We start from the raw sequence: 21,548 nt of genomic DNA, 5'->3' as shown, positions 1-21,548 counted from the left end.
CTGTGTGAACCTCTTAATTATACTTTCTCAAACTTAATTCCATTTTATTAATATCACTTGAATGGAATTCAGCTTCACTTTTGGTTCCAATTTACATTATCTTTAGTGTGTGCGTGTGTGTATATATATATATGTATATATATAAGATAATCCTTTATGAATGTTTTGAGCAGAACAGTTTTCATTCATGCAGCAAAAGTTCTATCCCTGAATATTCATTATCAGCACCTGATAAGCTAGCTAGGAGCACAGTATCTTAATAATTGGAGTTTAAGGGGGAAGTTAAAAAAAAACAAACAAACAAACAAACAAAAACCAACCAAAAAAAAAACTGCAAACCAGACTGCCAGTTAAAGTCCCAGTGTTTCATTTTTTTGTTCATGTTACAATTCTGAATTATTCAATCATTTGACTTTATCTCCTACACATACAAACTCATGTTCCCCATGCATTTTTTCCCTCCAAAGTGTTCTGTGGTCTCCTTTATTTTACATACAGAGTGTTCAAATGTACTGTTTAATACCAGTAACATGTGGCTTGTTACAAGAAAGTTTTAGATGGTTTCCCAATTAAATGCATTTGATTTTAACACATTTTCTTCTACTTAAGTCTAACATTTGGTCTCTTGATAGTCAATATTGTGTTTTATGGGAAGGTTTTAAAGGTATATTGAAGGACATGAAAAAGAGGTAAAGTAGCTAGCACAATTTAATTTCTGTTGTTCCCTTTGCCACTATTAATAAAAATAGGCAAGAGAAGAAATGTTGGGGAAAACACAAAGAGTAGTGATGCAATTATACCTACGTGTGCAAAACTACAATGCTTGCTCTTACTCCTGAAATTCAGATCTCTGCTTTATGTTCTCTTTCCCGTCTGTGGACTGCGTTAGTTCACTTCAGTTGCATTTTCCAAGTACTGACATACATGTTCATTCCTAAATTCACTTCATATGCTTCCAAATCCTTAGGACAACATTGGGTTTAGACACACCAAGAAAAACATGGAGTGATTCCACTGACCTAAATGTAATTACTCAGCGCTGAATTAAAGTCACAGGCACATAATTTAAGACCTATGTGTTTGGAGTAACAAGAAGAGATCAAAATCTCAGCTTTTGTCATTAAATTAAATGTTTCTAAAGCTTAAAATAAGTTTGTAGTGAGAGGTAATAGCTTCTTGTTAAATCCACTATTAAATCTTGAAGAAAATAAGTCACATTTTGGGCACGTAGAACCTTGTTTGGGTCTTCCACTGGGTGAAACTGCAGCGAGCGTTGCAGTCAGATATTTCAGACAGTGTTCAAGCGCTGTGGATGTCTCACCCAAGATGTCTTGCATTCCCTCTGCTGCTTTAATTGTACAAAAAGCCATTGACCTAATTTTGTGACAGGACTGTACCAACAGTGGTTTTTTTCTTGGGCTGCTTGCATTTTCTCACCAGCTCACCTTCTAATACTAATCTTTGACTAAATAGGAAAAAAAAAAAAATACACTGTGAATGATTTCAAGCTGAGATGAGTATCACTGTTAATGGCTTGGTCAGAAAGAGTATTTGTTTCAGCATGCAAATATGTTGCCTGCAAGAGTTAAAGCTGCAAATTCTGGAGTTTAGATGCCTGACATGCAGAAAACTGCTCTAGTCCCTAGGCTCATGAGCTTTCCTAGCTGGATAAAGCTCTGACAGGAGCCAGTTTACAGCAAATTGACTATAGGAAGAAAATATAAAAGCTCATGGGAAACATCAGTCTGACACAGAAGCTATTTCTGTTCAGGTGACATTCTAATCCAAGTGTATCCCTTATATAGTATCACTACATAAAAAATTGATTGGACTCCACATCTAACAAGTGTGGAAAAATACGAAGAAGTTTGTTTTGAGCTACAAATATAAGGGGTCTTTTATGTATATGGTACATTACACCAGGGTGATTCAGTGCTTCATCAGACTATCTATAAAATAAAAAAAAAGTATATGCTTGTAAGATTTCAGAAAAAAAGACATGGTTTCTTTTCACTGCATGTGGCAATTTGCTGAATAATGCATCATTTTGTCAACTATTATATAGCAATCAATAAAATGCCCTTTGGTGGTACCTGCACACAGGAGACAAGAATGAAGATTGTTATGGAAACAGGCTTGAAACTTGCTTGAAATAAAAATCCCAGTTCTATACTTGTGATTTTGGAGGCCTGGGTTGTTTTTCTTTTCGTTCTAGAATAGCTGTAATTCATCTTGTTCAATTTGAGTGATATTCATCATGTTTTCAAGGCTGGTATGAAGCCCTTTGCCTCCAAACCTCCAAGGAGATGTACCAAGAAAGTATACTTGTTGTTATGGTCGTCATCTAGACTTTCCAAAGTCTGCCCTAGAATTCAGATGGGGAGTTAGTAAAAAATAAAAATTAGAGCTTATAGTTGGGGGGGGGGGGGTGCTTTTGGTCCTTGGTTTTGATGTGTAAACACATATTTGCGCCAAGTCTGTTTTCCCTTTTCTGATCGTATTCCTCAAACACTTAAGCAATCAAGCTTTACTGGCTCATGTTTGTAGCAAATAAATTTCAAGGATGGATAGATGAATGTCTTTTGAAAATGAACTGTAAACCTGCACAAGGAAGTAATCGTGCTAGACTTTCAAATTATGTAAGTTTAAAACAAAACTGAAGTTATTATTAGTTTCATTGTCTAGATCTTAAAAAATATATATTTTTGTTCCCCAGCTACATTTAAAATCCAAATATTCTGAAGATTTTGCTTAAAAGTTAGACTCTATGTAACCATTGTGTGATATATTGGAAAACAGGTGAACAACATTTTGTATTTTGAAACGTAAGATTGGTTACTCTCTTAATCATGCCAATGCTTTTCTTTTTTTACAGGCTCTTGATAAAATGATGGCCATTTACCAGCTCAGGATAACGCTCGTACGACTCTGCAGACCGTATTTACAGCCAGAATGTTATGATAAAGAACACTGCTTGCAGGTTCTACCTTCTGAAGAGATTTAAACCCCTACCAACATGTCTAATCCTTCCATGTTTCCAGATCTGCAAGCTTCCAAGCAGCAACCTTCATCAGTACAGGGAAGTTAAAGCATGTAAGTCAAGTCAAGGAACCTGCCTTTGCATGCTGTAGGTATGGGTATTAAAGTTCCTGGGAAGGTACATGTTAGTTTCTTACTTGCTTGCAAAAATAATTTTAGTAATAAGCAAAGTTGCATTATTCTTTTTCATGGAAGCAGACATGTAATCCCTTGTTAGCACCTGTATAAATTCTAGCGTCCGAGTAGGTACGGACGAAATAGTCAATCTATTTTTTCTACCATGTTCCAGTCCTCTTATAAAAAAGTCTGCTTGGATTGGCAAAACAGTTTGTTACCTAAAAGCTGACCTTAAAAAAAAATTAATTCCATACAAGTAGCCGTGGTAAAGAAACATATTTATTGTTCCAAGCTCTGATGGCTTACTTTATGAATCAATTAAACATATTATTAAACAATCACCCAAATTCTTTAAGTTTGAAACAGTCTAGAGTTTTAAATTGTCATAAGATTTCATCAAAATAAGGGCTACTGTATCCTTCCCACTTTTGTTACACCTCTAAGACTGCTGTTTAAGGCAATCTCTGTATGGTAAATGCTGACCAAATACAGCATAAGTACTTGACTGAGATGGCTACTATTTCTTACAGTTAAGATGGCAACAAGGGATAATTTGAATACGATCTGTAATAATAACAAAGAACTTCAAGTTTCAAACCTCCTTAAGAAAAGTGGACTTGATTTCTCAAGGAAAATATATGTATGTTCCTTAGTCAAGGTAATATAAAACACAATAATTAATCCTCTCACTAGACAACAGTTACTGGTCTTTTTATTTGCCTTACTGTATACAGGAACTCATGCAAAACTGAAATAGTGAGGTGGGTACGTTGTTCAGGAGCTCTTAGATCTAAAATTTGAGCTTAGGCCACAAGATCATGTGTACAGAAACAATACTGATTCTTTGATGCATTGTGGCCAACAAGTTAAAAATTTGCATAGGAAATAGTTAAATCCCACAAAAGATACTGGTTCCATTTCTTAATTCCATTATGTCTTTATACTTTTTACTGATAACTTACTTTTATTTGAAAACAGAAAAAAAAAAAGAGCTGAACCTTGGTTAAAATTGCTTCATTTTGAATAAACTGAAAAAGCACTGGAGTCTGGCTTAGCAGACTGAAAGATTTTTTTTTTCCTTTACCATGTTTATGACACTGATAAGAACTTGTTTCTAATTATTCATGGCAATAAATCTTTTTCTTGCTGCTCACAAGGTTCATCGTTCTAAACATGAGCACCATAAAAGTGCTAGCAAACCCACCATATTAGCATAATCTTAGTTTTCAGTGTTAAATCCTAGAAACAAAAAGGGCATATGTAAAAGTTCTCTCTATGTGTGTAGATGTGTTTGCAATTATTCATTACAGGCTGGAACAAAAGTCTGGATTTGAATTCCAGTTCCAGACCTAGAGCAGAATGAATAGCACAAGCTGATGGCTAAAATTGTTTTTTATCCTTGCTGCTTGTTGTTCCTACTACTTTTGTGACAGTAGCAAAAAGCCTTTGCTAGGATCAATAGACTATAATAGTCTTCACTAGTCACACAGGAAAGTTGGCTCCATGCTTAGAAGAACTTTGTCTTTATTTACATTTCTGCCAGTGTTGCTGTGTGTCACTGCTGTGAGAGGTCCATGGATGACAGCAGCGCAGGCTTAGCTGTACTCTTACAGTGTCTTTGTGCATGCTGCTCCAAAATCCCAGGTTTTCAGAAGGGTGATGGAAGGTAATTTGCATCCGCCTGAACGACTACTGTGATTTTAATAGTGAGTTACTGAGGAAGGAAATGGGGAGGGGGGGAAAAGCAGATTGTTTGGTTTAGTAACATGTTACAGGTTACATTAAAAAATAGAAAATAGGACTATACTTAATTCAGGACAAAGTGACAATTTCTGTGAACACCCAGTTTGCAGGAAGTTAAATGCTTACCTCAAAACAGCTTGCTGTGTTCAAAGGGCATCTGATATCCTGTTTACATATTCTCTATCAAAATACTCCAACTATTACGTTTGGCTTAGGGCCTAGAAAATTGTTATTGATTTCTCCTGAAAAGCGATAAGAGTTTTGGTTGAAGAAAAGTTTGATGATATTGCACATCTCTCAATCTTGTTTCAACTCCTGTTTTCTACTTCAAAAGGCAGATACAATAGTTAACCATTTTGTCAAATACTGGATTTAGAACTCTAGCCTTTCCATTGTATTTGTGTCTCCAAAGATCTGTATGCTACATTTGCACCTCGTGTATTGCAAAGAACAAGCAGTTTCACCCATCTTTTGGTATCCTCTGGTACAGAGGGCACGTTGGGGCAGGCAGGGAAGGGACACTGCCCTGTGAAATTACAGTGTGCTTTTTGCATGTTGTTCCAAAGGGATAATAACAATCTTCCTGCGAGCTGGGGGGAAGGAAAAAAGGTTGTAGAATAAAATAGTTTGGGTGAGTACCAGATAGTGAGGTTGTGTGCCTCCATCTGGAATTCTAGCTGCAGATGCAGTCTCAGAAAATAGTTCCCAAATTAGTAATGGAAACATTAAGTTGTCTCATTATTATCAGACATGTGGCTCATAAAACATGGCTGAAGTATTTGGTCTAATGATACACAAAGCAAGAAAACATGTAATCTAAAAGAGAAGAAATAAACTGTATGGAGGAATTTGCAGTTGGGTAGAAATGATGAATTTGGAAGAAAAAAAAAAAAAAAAGGGATAAACACAAGGGCAGTAGGAATGAGAATTCTGTGTTTATACAGATCTGACCATGGGAGATAAAAATGTGAAAAAGGAGACTAGCACTGTTCTGTTTCATTAGGAAAGAAGAATGCAAATAGACTGTTACCAGTACATGAACAACAAAGTTGTCAGACAAGTGCTGCGACTCTCTGCTTATGTTCACATATATACAAGGCACTTGAAGCCAAGAAACAGAAGAGGTGATGGATACTTGTGTAAGCTTTTTCTGAGCCACTTTAGGCCTTGGTGGCCATGAAGCAAAAGAAAAGCACTGAATATATTTAATGAGGATATTAGATTTGCAGTAATTTTTTGTGCACATGTAGCAGCAATACAGTAAGCAACTTTCAAAAACATTTCTGTCTGTAAATGTACATTTTTTTTTTTTTTTTTTGAAGAGGAATAGTCTATTAGTCTTGGTGTAGTTAGAGAAAATCAGATAGCAGTTTGAGCATAAAGGTTAGGTCTTGTTCAGTTACAATCTTAAACTCTTCTGGCTGGGATCACACTACCCTTACAAAGCACAATTATGTCTCGAATGCCTGATCTCTTTTCTCCCTTTCATGTGGTTGTTACAAGTGATCACACTTTATATATTTTTCTAGAAATGTACTTGAATTCTGAGAAGAAACAGTAGAAAGGCTGGAAATTCTATACTGAACTTCTAATCTTGGTCCTTACTGTGAAGTCAGACCTTGCAGTGTCAGTTGAAAATGTCAACGTAAGTAGAAGTGCTTTCGCTGCACCCTACTTTTATTCCTGCCTTATCCTTGGTTGCCTTTCCTCTTTCTCCACTGTTGGTAGTTTTCCAAAGAGGACAGCATCTGAGTTCTGTCCATGCAAACACCTTTCCGTACAGTTATGTGTGAGAAACTCCACGGAAAGCAAGATTAGCATTTGCAAGAGTCCAAATGGGAATGAAGTTGCAGAATAGGCTTCCTCCTCTCCATAGTCTCCATAGACCAGAACTTCAATTCTTCTTCTTGTGGAGTTTAAAAAAAAGGCCTTTTGCCCTTTTCCAGTGAGAGGCAGTATCTGCTGTTTCGCTCCACCATGGGTTCCTTGGCTGGAGGCTCTGGTGTTGTGGTAACTTTCTGCAGGCCACCACCATCCCTTCTTTGAAGATGGGCACCACTTTATCACCACCATTTACAAGCCAGTAGGTTTGTGCGTTCCTCCCCTGATATCTTATACAAGGAGGTGGTCTTTTATCTGTATTTTTAAAGGAAATACATCTCTCAGCTCAGAATCATTTCTCCTCAGGGACATTAGCGAGTGATTCTTTTCAATGGACCAGCTATTCTGTTGAGTTGTGTCCTAGAAAAGCCAGATCACTGCTAAAGTCCAACTGCCTGATTTCAAGTGCCAGATTAGCTCCTGAGACCTTCCATAATAATTTCAAGCATTGTTGGCTTAATTGCTGCCATTACTACCCACTTTATTAGTATAAAAAAGGGAGAATGGGACACCTTTCTCTTTGCTTTTAATGGAGTAAGCTGTGCAAATAAGGAGGCATGCATATAATTCGAAGTGACTGCTGAAGAATGTAAATATTAATTATTCTGTTCTGTCATGTTTGCTGGGTGTGCCTCTTGCAGAGGAACATAATAAATGACTGGCTGCGGACAGGCTTTTGTGACAGTGACCAAGAATGTGGGGGATGCCCCACTATCCTGCTGATATCTGAAGTGGTTTCCATGGCAGTAGTCAAAATAGGAGACGGTGTCCTGGTGAGGTTGGCATACGAGACAGTTTCTATGGTTTTGGCTAAAAAAAGCACCTAGTTTTACTTGGGTGTCTGTGGTGGTTTTGAGAGGTGCTGATGAAGACATGGTCAAGACAGGCAGGTGGCTTGGTCACTTAGGCTCTTTCTACCAGTAGGACTTAAGAGCCGGTTGAGGGTGTACAACACAGAGGAGGCCCAGAGCAGTTGGCTGTACTCGGGTCAAGAGATCGAAGGCTTTTGTGGCATCACTTTCTGTGGTGAGGTGGAGCCGGTGCTCGGGCCTGGTTTGCGGGTGGGCTGTGCCAGGGCCCAAGCCGGGCTGCCCCATACTTCACGAGAACAGAGGTGCTTTCTGCGGGAATGGCAGTGTAGGGTGCGATGGCGATCTGGGCCGTTAGGTGCGGGGTTCTTACAAGCCCAAGGCAGGGGGGGCTTGAACCTCACTCTCCATCGGTGCAGGTTGGCGAGGGGCGCCTTGGGCGGGCTGAGGCGCGGGCTAGAAGAGAAGGCGGCGCTCAGGGCAAGCAGGGTCGCGACTGCGCTAAGGCGGGGTGTGGAGCCGGGGAGGGGGGCGGCGGCAGCGGGGCCCGGGTCCGCCAGCGGGGCGGGCGCGCCGAGCGAGCTGCCCGCCGCCATCCTTCCCCTGAGGGGAGGCTGGGGCGGGGGCGGGGCCGGGCGGCGAGGAAGCGGGCGGGAGCCAATGGGGAGCGGCGGGCGCTGAGGAGGAGAGCGCCGGCCAATGGGAGGCGGCGGCCGCGGTGCGCGCGGGCCCCGGGGGGGGTGGTGGTGGTGGTGGGGGGGAGGTCGAAGGAGGGCGCGGCGCCGGCCAATGGGAGGTGGGCGGGCGGGGAGGGCGCGGCTGTGGGCCAATGGGGGCGCGGCGCGCGGCGCGCGCGCAGCCGGGGGCGGGGCGGGAGCGCTGCGCGCCGCCGGTAGGGGGCAGGGGCGCGGGCCCCGCCCCTTCCTCGCCGCAGTGAGTAGTGAGCGGCGGCCATGTTGTGCGGGGGGGGAGGGGAGGAAGGAGTTGAGAGGAGACGGGGGAGACTCTCTCACACACACGGCACAAGATGGCCGGGGAAGCAGCCGCAGCTGCGGCCGGGCTCCCGGGCGCTTTCCCCGCCGCTCGGAGCGGGGAGGCCCGGCGAGCGCCCTGGGTGCTGGTCTTAGGGGCCAAGTCGGGCCCGGCACTCTGGGGGTTCCGGGGCGACGGAGGGCGGCGAGCCGGGCTGCCGTGCGGGGCTGCCGACGGGCGGAGGGCAATGGCGCCGGGCTCCGGAGCTCTGCCCGCGCCTCTGCCTCGCCGAGCGGGCGCGGGGCCGTCCCTCGCCGCGGGCAGGGCGAGGAGGGGAGCAGCGCCCCGTTCTCAGGGCCCCCGTTGCCTGCCGGCGGGCTGCTCTTTGCCGGGTAAGTGCCTGAGTCTCCTCGCTTCTCATTGTCCTTTGTCCTTGGGAGGAAAAACAAAATGTCCTTGGAGCCGGGAGGGGGAGGGGGCTCCTGCCTTTCCCTGCCCCCCTTCGCCTCTCCCTGAGGGTAGCTTCGGGGACCCCCGTCCGTCTCCGTGACCCCGTTTGGGTGAGGGGGGACCCACGTAGTTTGGGGAGGGAGCGGCTGGGGAAGGGGGGTGCCGCAGCTCGGCGGCCGCCCCGGTGACACCCGTCGGCTCCCGGGCTGCGGAGCGCTCCCCCTCCCCCCTGCTCCTGCAGCAGCGAGGGGGCTCCGCACACCCCGGCCCCCAATGCAGCACCGGGGATGGGGGGCAGCTGCAGACGGGTTCCCCAGCGCAGCAGTGATGGGGAGGGGGGGGCTGCAGACCTGTTCCCCTCCAGTGCAGCAGGGAAAGGGGGCATCTGCAAACCAGCTTATAACTCCAATGCAGCAGTAAGGGGGGGGGGGGGGGGGGGGGGTGGAGAGAGGTGAAGCCTGTACTACATCATCAGTTAAATGTTTAGCCCCAAGCCCGTATCTGTCTAAAGAGCATTTGTTGCCCGTTGCTGCTCAGAAGAGGATATGTTTTCGTAGTTTGTAAGAACAAAGACGCCATGTCCTTTTCTCTTAAAAATAAAACTTGGTGTTTTTTTTGTGGGGTGTTGGCTTTTAACTCTTTCTAAACCAGCAAGAAAAAACAGGCTGCGGATGAGACACCTCAGGACTTTACTGAAACAATAGATAGAAATTTACTTCACTTGAAAAGCAGCAGTTCACGTGCAGAACTTTAAAGAAAACTCTTAAGAATTACGGGCAATATGATTTTGCAATTAAAACAGCAATACAAAAACTTACAAGCTTAAAAAAACCCCAAAGCTCGGTCACGCCAAGTCTACAGTTTAAAGTTGGTAAAATACTACAGTTGTGATTTAGATGACACTACGAGAAGAAAAGGTAGTTACTTTAAATATGAATTACACGATAAGAAAACGAATGGGTTTGTGACATTAAAAGCTTTTAAAAAGCATTTGTTGGGTAAGTTTTTTAGCATTCAGTTTATGCATTTTTCAGGGAGCTCGCAGTCATTTCTGTTTACGTAGCATTTTTATCGTTGTTTCGATTGTTAATAATTTAGAAGTTGTACAACACCTATTGCAAGACTTTCTAAAAACGCAAGTTTAAATGGAATGCCTGATGTTTGTTTTGCGTTGGCTCGCATTCAGCAATTACCGATTTAAGGGTAAAATTGTAATTCCAAATGTATAAAAAGTCACTGTAATAGAGCAAGAGGTAAATATTAAGAACTTTAGTTTTAATTGGATATTGTATATAGCCACATTTGTTGGATTTATCTGGTGGACACTTGTACAGGATTATAAAACTCCGTAAAGGTTTTAAATATTACAGTTGGAGGTAAATCTACATTTTTCGGTACTTCCACTGCAAATACGAATCCATCATTACAACAATGAAAGTTGGCTTTTTTTTAGATATATAAATACAAGTTGCAGCAACCATTGGACTTCTGTCACCTTTATGCAGAGTGTTCGGTATCTTTATTTTAGATTTGGATTATGGTGGTTTTATAACCCCAGCAACAGTTCTGCAGTGTAGAACACGTTCTGACATACCCACTTTGCTGAAAAGAAAGTTCTAGCTTTAGGTGGGTGTCTGCTGTATTTTTCCTTTTTTTTTTTTTTTTTTTTTTTTTTTTAAATATTTTAGGGGATAATTTTTTAAGTAGCTTTGAGTTGTTTCTTTCACCTACTGAAAATAAATTGCTCTTAATTCTTAGCATATCTTATTTAAGGGTTCTGCATTTTTGTAGGATTTTAAATTTATATTTAGATATCTTTTAATGTAATATAAATTGTTTTTTAAATTTCCCACGTATTTACAGAATGATTCCGGACTTCTAGAGTATGAAATAGTGGTGATAAATATAACTGCTGCAAAATAAAATGTTAAGCCTTTTCACAAAAGGCGAGAAAAGTTGGCTAGAGATAGTGCAAATATGGTGTTCCTTGTGTTAAAGAGCATATTTGGGATCTGATTAAAGGTTAAAGAAGCTGAAGGCTTTAAAACTGTATTCTGAAGGGCAAAAAATATCTTTTTTGTGGGAGATCAAGGAACTTACGACTTCAAATTCAGAGAAGCTGATAGCAGAGGCCATTTTAAAATTACTTTGCTATCACTAGAGGTTTTATTTAATTTTGCATAGCCTACTTCTAAATGTGAAAAAAAGTACAAGGGTTGAGAGAGATTGTGTGACAAATTACTCTTAAAGTCTTAAATTGGCTAGACATTTGATCTTTAAGTCATTCAAAATTAAAGTCATGGGAGACAGAAGAGCAGATTGCAGTTATTAATGCAAAAATATAGATCATGCATGTTGTATGTCAGTTACTCTTCATCTCGGTGTTTTTCTTCAGCCAAGTATGTACAGCTACCCGTACTTTTATTTTTAGAGTTGAGTTCTAAAGATACAGTTACTGCTATCATAAGTTTCTCCTAACTTAATAATTACCTAAAGATCGATACATTTCAAACATCTGACTTGTTCTGCTTTTCTAAAGCAAAATGCTGAAAATTTCCATACTTTTTTTTTTTTTAGGTAGAATTCCATGAACAATACGTTATTTCCTGACTGGCTTCCAGAAGAATCGTTCATACCTTACTTCTTAGGTAAGAGTGGTTATAGCTTGTGGTAGTATGCTCATTTCCTTGTTATTTTTTTGATCTTGGGATTTGCCTTTTTGCTGCTGTGCAGACGGGAAGCAAAAATACCTAATTCTTAAATTGGGACACATTTTATAAATTCTCTGGACTTTCTAAAAGCCTTTTTTTGCAGATACGTGTAGACTGTCTCAATGTGATTTTTATGCTGCTACTTCTGTATAAATTTTAGTTTACTGAGGCTGTTAAGTGGATTGGTATTTTTTTTATATATGTATACACATACATACGCATTGTATTTGGTGGAAAATTGAAAAATTTTCATATAAACCTAGTTCACTATGTCCCATTTCACCAGTGAAAATGTGCATTGAACTTTATTTGTTCTTTGCACATAATGAGTTTGTAGCATTAACGCTTAGGGATGTTGTAGAATTTGTATATGACAGTAATAACTATAGGCTTCAGGTATTCAGAGAGAGAGAGATTTCTGGGGCCTGTTCCTCGCTTTTGGAGACATGAATGCTAATGCTTGGCAAGGATAGAATATTACATTTTTGTACTGCATGTAAAATCTCTACTTCTGTTTTCAGACAAACCTGGTTTTGCTTTTTTTTCTTTAAAGGCTGCTTCTGGATATTCTTTCCAAAGATTGAGATGGCTGATTGGGTAATCCTCGAGCAAAGTTCTGTACTGTGCATACTAGGTATGTTATACTGTGTTGTGGTTTGTGTTGGTGTGTTTTTTTTTTTTTTTAATGACCCCGGAAGTTGTGTTTTGTTTTGTGAGGTTTTGGTTATTTTGTTTTTTGTTTTAAAGAAATAAACACTGAACATTTGAGCTACAATGTTTTACCTTGTTGAATTTTCTTTCAAGTTTTAGTGCATTTGAAAACTGGCAGTACATACTAAATATAGTAATGTTAATGTCTGCTTACCCATCTTCTAAGATTTTTATGGTCATTCATAACTAAGACTTTTTTTAAGAATCTGAAATGACCATGTCAACATGTTGTAAAATAAAGCTGTGCTTATGAGGATTGCCATCTCTACTAAGGACATTCAGTCTAATCAAACTTCAGAAACACGTTTATTTCAGTTCAAGGTATTGATTCATTAGCAAGTGACACTCATAAGCTTTTCCTTTCCAACAAATTGTTTTTATACAACAAACATGGAAATTCTCTTTTCAGTGTAAATTTTACTTGAAAAGACTAAGCCTGTACACAGTCGGTAGGAAGTATCTTGCTCTTTCTTGCAGTATAAACAAATCAGCTTTGTAATGTTTGATTTGTTTTGTTTTCTTCTTTAAGGCTCTGCATTTAGAGACAGAGTAACGTGTTATATTTGAGTCATGGTTTCACCACTGTGTAATTAACAGTTGGGGATCTTGTTTGCTTGTCTTAACTAGTTCGTTTTCACAGCTTACCATGTTGTTATACTTCAGTATATATTCAGGACCTCAAAGCGTAAGGCGCCTTCATGAAGATGTGTGTGTCAGGATTCTCAAAAATACTCTTTATAATCTGCTTTTAAAAATTATATAATTTATCATGATAACTTCATGCAGATCTTGTGAACCCTACCTGAGTGCAGCTGTTCTCTTTGACTTGGATGAAGGCTTTAGCCTGTTCATATAAGAAGTCATATACCAAATTAAGCTTTTTAAAAATGTCTCTCTAGGTTGTAGTAAACCTTTATTTGCAGTAAGTCACTGCTAATACACAAAGCAGAATTCAAATAATATTTATAAATAACAAACATGTACCATACACCATGAATGTCCTGCAACAAAACACCGCTAACGGACAAGGCTGTTAGTTATGCTCCAGAACTTCATTGTATAGCTGTCTGATGGGAAGTTTGAGAATTATAAGTTTGTGTTAGAGATGATCTGGTATCTTGAGAAGAACAGCAGAACATACTTGAAATACCACATGAATTTTCAATTTAGTGGGTCAAAATCATCAGATATTTCACAGTCTAATACGATAAAGGCAAGACTAGCCTGATTCACATAAAAGTCTGATGGTAATGAAGGGACTGAACTTGTTAAACTGAAGACTTATATTCCTAATGTTAAATCCTTAAATGTCTAAAGCTGCAACTTTTGACTGACCTGCTCTTAAAAAAAAAAGTAAATTAAAAAATACAGTGCTCAAGAGCAGAGTCATCTTGACTGACCTGAGTGTTTGAAGATGAATACGAAATTGAGGACTTTTATCTTAATGGTCTTATATATTTCCTGTATTGTCATGATGCTGTTTGTGCTGAGTAGATATTATAATAAAAACAGTTTTAACTGTCCCTTGTTACTTTTGTGAGCTCTTTGGAGCTGCCTTTTCTTGTAAGAATGACATGTTTTTATCTAGTAAATGGCAGCTTGATACTTAGGTTAGGTAGACCTTAGTAGGCTAGATGCATACCGCTGGGGACTTGAGGAAAGATTTAAGTTCATGACCACCCTACAGCATACTAATGAGGATTGGCGAGGTCAGAAGAATGCTCTCTGGTTAAGTCTTCATAACTTTTTTGGTGGAGGAAGCTGTTCCTCTGTGGTGATGCAAAGCCATATTAAGTATTCTCGTAGAATTAATTTGTAGCATTGGCAGTTTATATGGAAAAACACTTTGTGTCGTGATACATACTGTCTTTGCTGAAATAGTTCCTTAATATATCCTGAGAAAGACTCTGATGTCAGGTAGATAGCTTTAGAGAGTATTACTTCACCTCATGATGTAAAAGGAGATACACTTTCCTGATTCTTGGTGCAAGCGGTGCCGGTCTTTTGATGGAGGAGTCATGAACCTGTGGCGCAAGTTGTGTTTTATATGGCATAGGCCATACTGTACTTACAACGTATTCTAGAATAAATATAAAAATAAGCCACAAATATAAGACTACCTAAGAAAAAGTAAATCCATTTTTATTTTTAAATAGCGGATGGATTTTTTAATCACACAGGGACTGCAACACTTACTGCGAGTAGTCTGATGAAAAGAATTTTAGTTTGACATTTATTAAATAAATTTAATGTTAAATAGGAGATACAGGTGTTAATCTGAAAGTCTAATTTTTTTCAGCTGAAACTTGTATTTACTTGCTGTAGGTCATGGCTCTTGGCACAAAGCCTTCAGCTTTTCTGATGTATTCTATAGTTTGGGAGTGAATGTGTTTTGGATATTAAAATTCAAGAACTCAGAATACAGTGGTATATTTTACAATGGTGTAAAAATGATCATTTGTGTGATCATACGAATGAAATGTAATATTCTATTAACATCTTGGTGCTGTTTCTACAAAGCTCATTCTTTGGTTTATCTGTTCACTTCAGAATAGAGAAGTCTTACTAAGTGACACCACACTGACAAATACTAGATTCCTTAACAAAATTTTGCTGAGGTTAGAAGAACATGCTCTGATCGAGCCTTAGTAACTTTTTCAGTAGAGGAAGCTGTTCCTCTGGTGATACAAAGTCATATTAAGTACCCCCAGTAAAATTTCTGTGAAATTACTGTAACTGGATTCTAACTCTAGAATTAAAGAAAACAGGATTGAACTTGGATGTAGATGATATATGTTTAGCTGCGCTGTAAATGAATAAAAGTGACTGAGAGCTGTAAGTTGAGAATCTTTCAGTCATAAACTTTACCTAGTCTTCATATATTAAATCATAGTTTCTAAGTGGCTTTTTTTTGAGTGAAATGGTACATGTAGGACAGAAGATTTAAAGGTCTTAAAGAAACCTCTTTACCTAGTTCATTTCTTTATGCTTTGCATGACTGATAGGTGCCTCTTGGATGATCGAAGTCCAGGAACCATATTGTGTTCCTTCTACAAAGTGGCCATCCACCATTTTAGAAGTACTTTGGTTTTGTTCTTCCATTTAATAGCAGCTGTTGGATCACATCTAAATACATGTTTTAAACCTCTAAATTTCATGTTCATTTGGATATTCTATATATTTGTGCCACTTTACCACTGTAATTTTTTTACAATTTCCCCTTTCTAAAGGGATCCATTCCCATATTAATAATTTAAAGTAAATTATATCAACAAAGAAATTACAGTTCTGTCATCACAGCTTTCTTTCTGCGGTAGCTCTCAATTTGAAGGGGAGAATTTAGAAGATGGTAAAAAATTATACACAGTATGTTATCACTGAATAGGTTCATTAATTTTTTATGTATTTATGGCTGTATTACAATATAAGTAAATTCTGAGAGATCATGAGAAAAGGAGTTTACTTGTATGTGTTAGGTGAATAGCTTGTATGGTTCCAGATAGCGGATGACTTCATGCAGTTGAAAATTAAAGTATAAAAAGGGGGGTTCATGAGTTGTTTTAGAATTTTAGGTCTTATTTTAATCTTACTACCTCTGTTTAAGGTGACTTTGATTAAATGTTTGTTGATGTGAACTGCCAATAAGCATTTTCAAAGTTGAATTTTCAAATTTAAGCCTTGCCCATATGCAGATAACTTTGAGAGATAAAGCAGATAACCTATTACATGTTAGTGTGTTAAATAATTCTACTGCATCTAGCTGATACAACCTCTCAGTAAAATGAGTATTCTATTTATGTTTGTGAAGGACAGATCAGTCAGTTTAGGCATAGTTCTACTTGATGCCTGATTGATTTTTTTCAAAAATTAAAAAAAAAAAAAGTAGTTGTTGCTTTGTTTCTCAAGGGATTTGTGTACAAGATTGTCTGAATTTCTTGGGTGGTTTGCACAGGTTCTTTGATAACAGGTTGCCTAGCGATACTTCAAATTTTTTATAAAAATGTCTTGTACTCTGTGCTGTGATTTGCTGAAAATGGTTTGGGTTTCTTTTATGTGGAGGATAGGGCTTTTTTTAAATTTATTTTATTTTATTTTAATTCAAGTGTTTAATATATCATTTTCCCTACAGATGTGTTGAGGAATTGGTTTACTCACTGTAAGCAAAATAACTGCTCTTGGTTGAAGCACTGGTAAGTTGTTATCCCTAATAACATTTACTTTTTAGCTTTAAAACACCCCCAACAAGCACACATGACTGTTGTTTAACTTGCTAAGGTTTTTGGTTGAATACATCCTGAAATTCCTTAAAGTGTGTCTGTGTGCGTATGTGTGTTTCTAGAAGGCTCAGTTAGAAGGACCACAAGATCATTCTTGGGCTCGTAGGAAATGAAGCTATACTTGGATAGTATTCTCAACCTGTCTTGCTGGAGGATAGTTTTCATATCTAGCTGTAGTTCTTTGGTCTTCTGCTTCTGTGATTTGACTCCATGTTTCATTGAGAACTATTAATTTTCTTATTCAGAAAGGTTTGGTACACAAATGTCTGTCTCTACAGAGAAGTACTCCACACAATTTGGATAATGGTATGGAAAGTATGGCAAGAAGAACTTGTCTTACAAGCATCTTGTGTTCTTTTACGCTTCTGTCAGGATGAGTGAAAGTCTTTGAGCGGAGAGTAACTGTCTTCTGTTCTATGATTGTTCTGTTTCTGTTCTTCATAAAGTTTCAGCTTTGCAGAAAATGATATGTAATGCTGATACAGTTTTCTGTATTGAACTGCTAGCTGATAGACTTAATTTAGGAATCCTTTCTCATGTAGTCAAAATGCAAAATTGGCAGGCTTGAGTAGAGAAATTAATTCAGTTCTATACCAGATAAATAGGGGGTTAGGATTTACTTCAGCTTCCTTAACTAAAAGCAATTTGGCCTTGACCTTTTGCTGTCTGGCACATTATGTGACACTCTTGGGAGTTGTGTCTGGAAAGACCCAAGTCCCTTTGTGTTCCTCTCTACTTAAAATTCAGATTCCTTGATTCTACATTTTTAATTAGGGCATCCATTGCATTTTGTGCACATGAATTAACTTTTTTTTTTTTTTGCAGTAGGAAGCTCTATTCCTGTAGAACTATGCTTTGGAATATATGCTTTTCTTTGAGACAGTTTCTTGGAGACAGTTCTTTCATCATGACATGCTACCTGATTGAGTAATGCCTTCCTTAGACTGCAGGCAGCTTAAGAAAATGTTCCAAGATGCAAATGCTCTCTCATTTCGGTGGATAGATAGTGATTTTTAGCTGTCCAATGGCTTTGTATGTTAGCAGAGACCTTCAGCAGACATGCTTGTACAAACTGCCATCTATGCTGCCTCAGGTGCTAGAAAAGCAGCTGCTCCCTGCTTGTACTCCAAAGTCTCATGCTTTCTTCCAGTCTACTCACGTGATGTGGAGACTAATGTAGAGTTCTTTTGAAAGGAAAAAGGACTATGTGGGGTGTAGGGTGCAAGCCTTGCTAGGCCGTGTTATTGTGGCCTTGTGCTCCTTTTAGATACACTTTATTTTGAACCGATTTTATCACTGAGTTTTCAGTCCTGAAGGAAAACGGTAGAATTCACGAAGTTTGAGGAATTCAGTTCTTACTGTGCATATGTGTGCTCAACTTTGATGATCTTTGATTAGTGCTTCATCTCTTCCACTGCTGTGTTCTGTAAGTTTTATTTCTTTGTTCTTTCAGGAGTCTTAAGCTATTTTTCACACTGCAGGTATGTGTAGAACAGTGTATTTCTTGGTATATTAGAACTGAATGATACTCCCTCCAACTGTTCCTCAAGTCTCTTCCTATGATGTCCATTGTTGCCTTATTTTCCCTAATCACCTGCTATAATCTTAAAGCATGTGACTCGTTCCATTTTTACATTACTCTTCATCTGTTTCCTACATATTTCTATGTACATTTTTTCTGTTTTCTTTCATTGAGTTATAAATAAACTGTTGTCAGATCTGGTTTCTTGAGCAGGAATTTAGCTTTTCAGTTACACACAGAGTAGTTCTTCCATCCTTTTCTGTTTTATAGTCCTTACCTAAAGGAAGGGGTGAATGTGAAACTCTTAACTGACTTAGAAACAGCTGCCATCAAAAGAAGTTGCTTCAAAATGCATTTGTAAAAACATCCAAATGTATGGATCTTGAAAAATCTAGTATTATCTTCTTTGGTTAATATAGACTGTTTAGTTGAAGTACTGGTTATTTTTTTTTTTTTTTTTTAGTAGAAGAGGGAAAATACTTGAAAACACCAGAAGCTTTATTGAAGTTGACATACTTTGCTTAATGCAATAAAATTTATTATTTAAAAATTATTCCTTCAAAAGAGTGCATCTGTGAATCTGGTCACATCTTACCTGAAATTAATCTCTAAATCTCAAAAACCTGGCAAACAGCCTTTCTTAGCTAAAAGTACTTGATCCTACATGTGTTGCTTTTACTGCTGTTCTTACTGAAGGTCTGATAGGGGTAAAAGCAGACTTAGGGCTGTCCAGAGTATTTAGTTTCTTTAAAAGATTGGACAGAACATCATTATAGACTTTAGGTGTCAATAAAGGGAACATCTGCTTTTCCCTCTAGTGTAAAAGTTACCAGAGATGTGTCTTTGAGAATAAAATCTTGCTGTAATTAACTTTGAAGTGTAGAACTTCAGTTTTGATTTGCTCAGAACCTCATTCTGTCCATTCAGCTCCCTCTGTTGAAGTGAATTCCCTTTACTAGCAGTATGTCACCTTGGGTTTTAAGTTTAAGCCTCAGTGTGAGAGATTTCACTCTGGAAAATTTTATAAATGTATTGGTGTCTTACGCACTTGCACTGATGCATGGGTGTTTTACATGTTGTTATTGGCCTTCAGTCTTCTACTTAAGAAACTCCAGGATTCAGTTGATGTGAAATTGCTGCGGCCATGGTTTTGGCCATAAGGGTGTCTTGTTGCTGTGGTCTGTTAATGGGTTGAGCAACAAATAATTACAAAAAACTGAAGAGAAAAACTTTGTAAGCTCAGATGTTTCAAAACTTTGTCCTTAAATATTTAGGCATGGTTGTGAATTGTTTCTGTCTGTTGAGTGTCACTATGTTACCAGTGATTTCAAGGAAACATGGAAAGTATAACATGGCTACCCAGGTTCCTTATCACAACCAAAATACTGTATTTGGAAATAAATACAGTAAGTAGTAGATAATAGAAGCTTGAAAAATGAGACGATGCTTAATTGATGTTACAGAAGAAATGAAATATGTGATCTAGCAAAAAAATTCAGCTCTTCAATGCCTACCTAAAGAGTAGGATCAGTGCATATGTCTTGATGGAGAAGAAGTATATTTTGCAACATTATTGAAACTTCTTAGTAAAATGTGCCTTAATTCATAAGTAAACAAATGCTGTGAAATCTTTTAAAGGAAATGTATATTTCACATGAAAAATCATACAGATGGCTGTTAATATTTTGGCCATTACTGTGGCATCTTTTTGATGTATGAATAACTTCTGGAACAAGGGCTGTTGTAGCATGTTCTTAATTATTATATATCATCAGTTCCGTTTACTGCTAATTATTTTACAAGGTCAAGAGAAGAGTTTAAAATGAATGTGGCAGGGTTACTTGCGAAGTTTTTGGTACAACCAAATGTAGGTGAACCTTGTAGGGAAACTTGCCCTTAAATTCCTTTTGGCAGATCTCATTAGTGTCTTCAGGCAGAAGGCTAACCCAGCTGAAAAGGGCCTTTCAAGGTTGACTAATAGGTGACTAAATTACATTTTTGAGAGGTGGGGAAAGGCTGATGCCAGTAATTAAATTTCCTTATGTTGAGCTTCTTACAATAACTATAAAAATTATTTTAATGGTCTTATTTATGGGGTTTACACTGTGCTTATGTTAGTACTTCTGAATATTTGATTGTGACAATAATGGACAACTTTGTGGTGGTTATTTTTCATGTTTTGGTACCTCGGTCAAGGCATTAGCATTAAAAATTATTCAAAGCTTTAATTTATCTTCAAATGCCTAACTGGATTTGAAATTAGGCTGTTATACCAGTAAAAACTAAAAAAAAAAAAAAACAAACCACCCCCAAAAACTGTTTATACAGTTTAGCGTGGGGGAAAAAAAAAATCTTTCAAAATATTTAATTCCTGTCTTAACTGAGGAAGATTTGAATTCTTGAAACAAAGAATTTCTGAAAACTTGAATGTTCAATTTCTGTTTCTGAAAATTAAGATCTTGTAGTTCAATACCATTACAACTCCACACTTTGTGCAATGTGATGTGAATTACCAGATCCTGTATTCTGCTTCTTGTGCTGTACTTATTTTCCATTGTATTTAAAACAAGGAGGTCTATAGATGAGTATAGGACAGGACATAGGGGCGGTTGTGAAAGTCAGTGAGGCTTGTTGCACTGGTTCCATTGCTGTTTGCTGTAACTGGTTATTTTGAAATGAGAGTGGGGGTACTGGAATGGTGAGGCAGAGACCACTAGATGGCTCCACTGATTTTTGCTGTACTGTGGGCAGTTTCTGCATCACTTAGGAGAATCTGCCCAGGATTATTAGGGAAACAACGTAGTGGTGGAGTTGGCTTTCAAACTAACATGAGGTTAAGGCTATACACATTCAAAAGAATAAATTGATGTTGGAGTGCAGCTAGTCAAAATCATGAAGACATTTTAAACCCCCGTTTTGTCTGTCAGTCTCTTCTACAGTTAGCATTGGTTTTAAAATGTTGTTCTTAGCACCTAGGAACTTCCTATGCTTGATTTTTGCATATTAGGAGGAGTAGTGAGGTTTTTTTAAGTACATGAGCTTATTTTTCATGGAAGAAAATGGAAAGCTGGGGATGTTCGTTTTGTAGAAGTCATTTGATCAGTTTGGTTTGTCACTCACCTATGGGCTTGGTTGCTGTTAGATGAAGAGTAAAGTTGGAATATGGGTCAAGAGTAGTATGGTGGCCTTGCTGAAGGCAGCTAGTGTAACTTGTTACCATTTTCCTCTGACTTCTGACATGTCCTTTCCCACCAGTAACTAAACCAGTCATTCTGTTTGTTTAAGTGTGTGTTTGCTGTTGCACTGCATGTCTTTC

At 38.6% G+C, this 21,548-nt stretch overlaps 1 protein-coding gene across 1 annotated transcript in view; it reads left to right on the top strand.

Annotated features, from left to right (window-relative positions):
- Nucleotides 1-21,548, top strand: part of CHD2 (chromodomain helicase DNA binding protein 2) — a 98,410-nt gene that overhangs the window by 16,393 nt on the left and 60,469 nt on the right. The window contains exons 8-14 of the mRNA XM_032994344.2: nucleotides 2,876-3,131; nucleotides 3,687-3,814; nucleotides 4,700-4,822; nucleotides 6,429-6,544; nucleotides 11,589-11,659; nucleotides 12,276-12,356; nucleotides 16,563-16,623. The gene's annotated coding sequence lies outside the window, so the exon portion shown is untranslated. The remainder of the gene's footprint in view (nucleotides 1-2,875; nucleotides 3,132-3,686; nucleotides 3,815-4,699; nucleotides 4,823-6,428; nucleotides 6,545-11,588; nucleotides 11,660-12,275; nucleotides 12,357-16,562; nucleotides 16,624-21,548) is intronic.

The sequence above is a fragment of the Tyto alba genome, unplaced genomic scaffold (assembly GCF_018691265.1).
Source record: "Tyto alba isolate M040663 unplaced genomic scaffold, T.alba_DEE_v4.0 Super-Scaffold_41, whole genome shotgun sequence".
In the NCBI taxonomy this organism is placed as follows: domain Eukaryota; kingdom Metazoa; phylum Chordata; class Aves; order Strigiformes; family Tytonidae; genus Tyto; species Tyto alba.
This window is presented reverse-complemented; position numbering and strand designations above follow the sequence as displayed.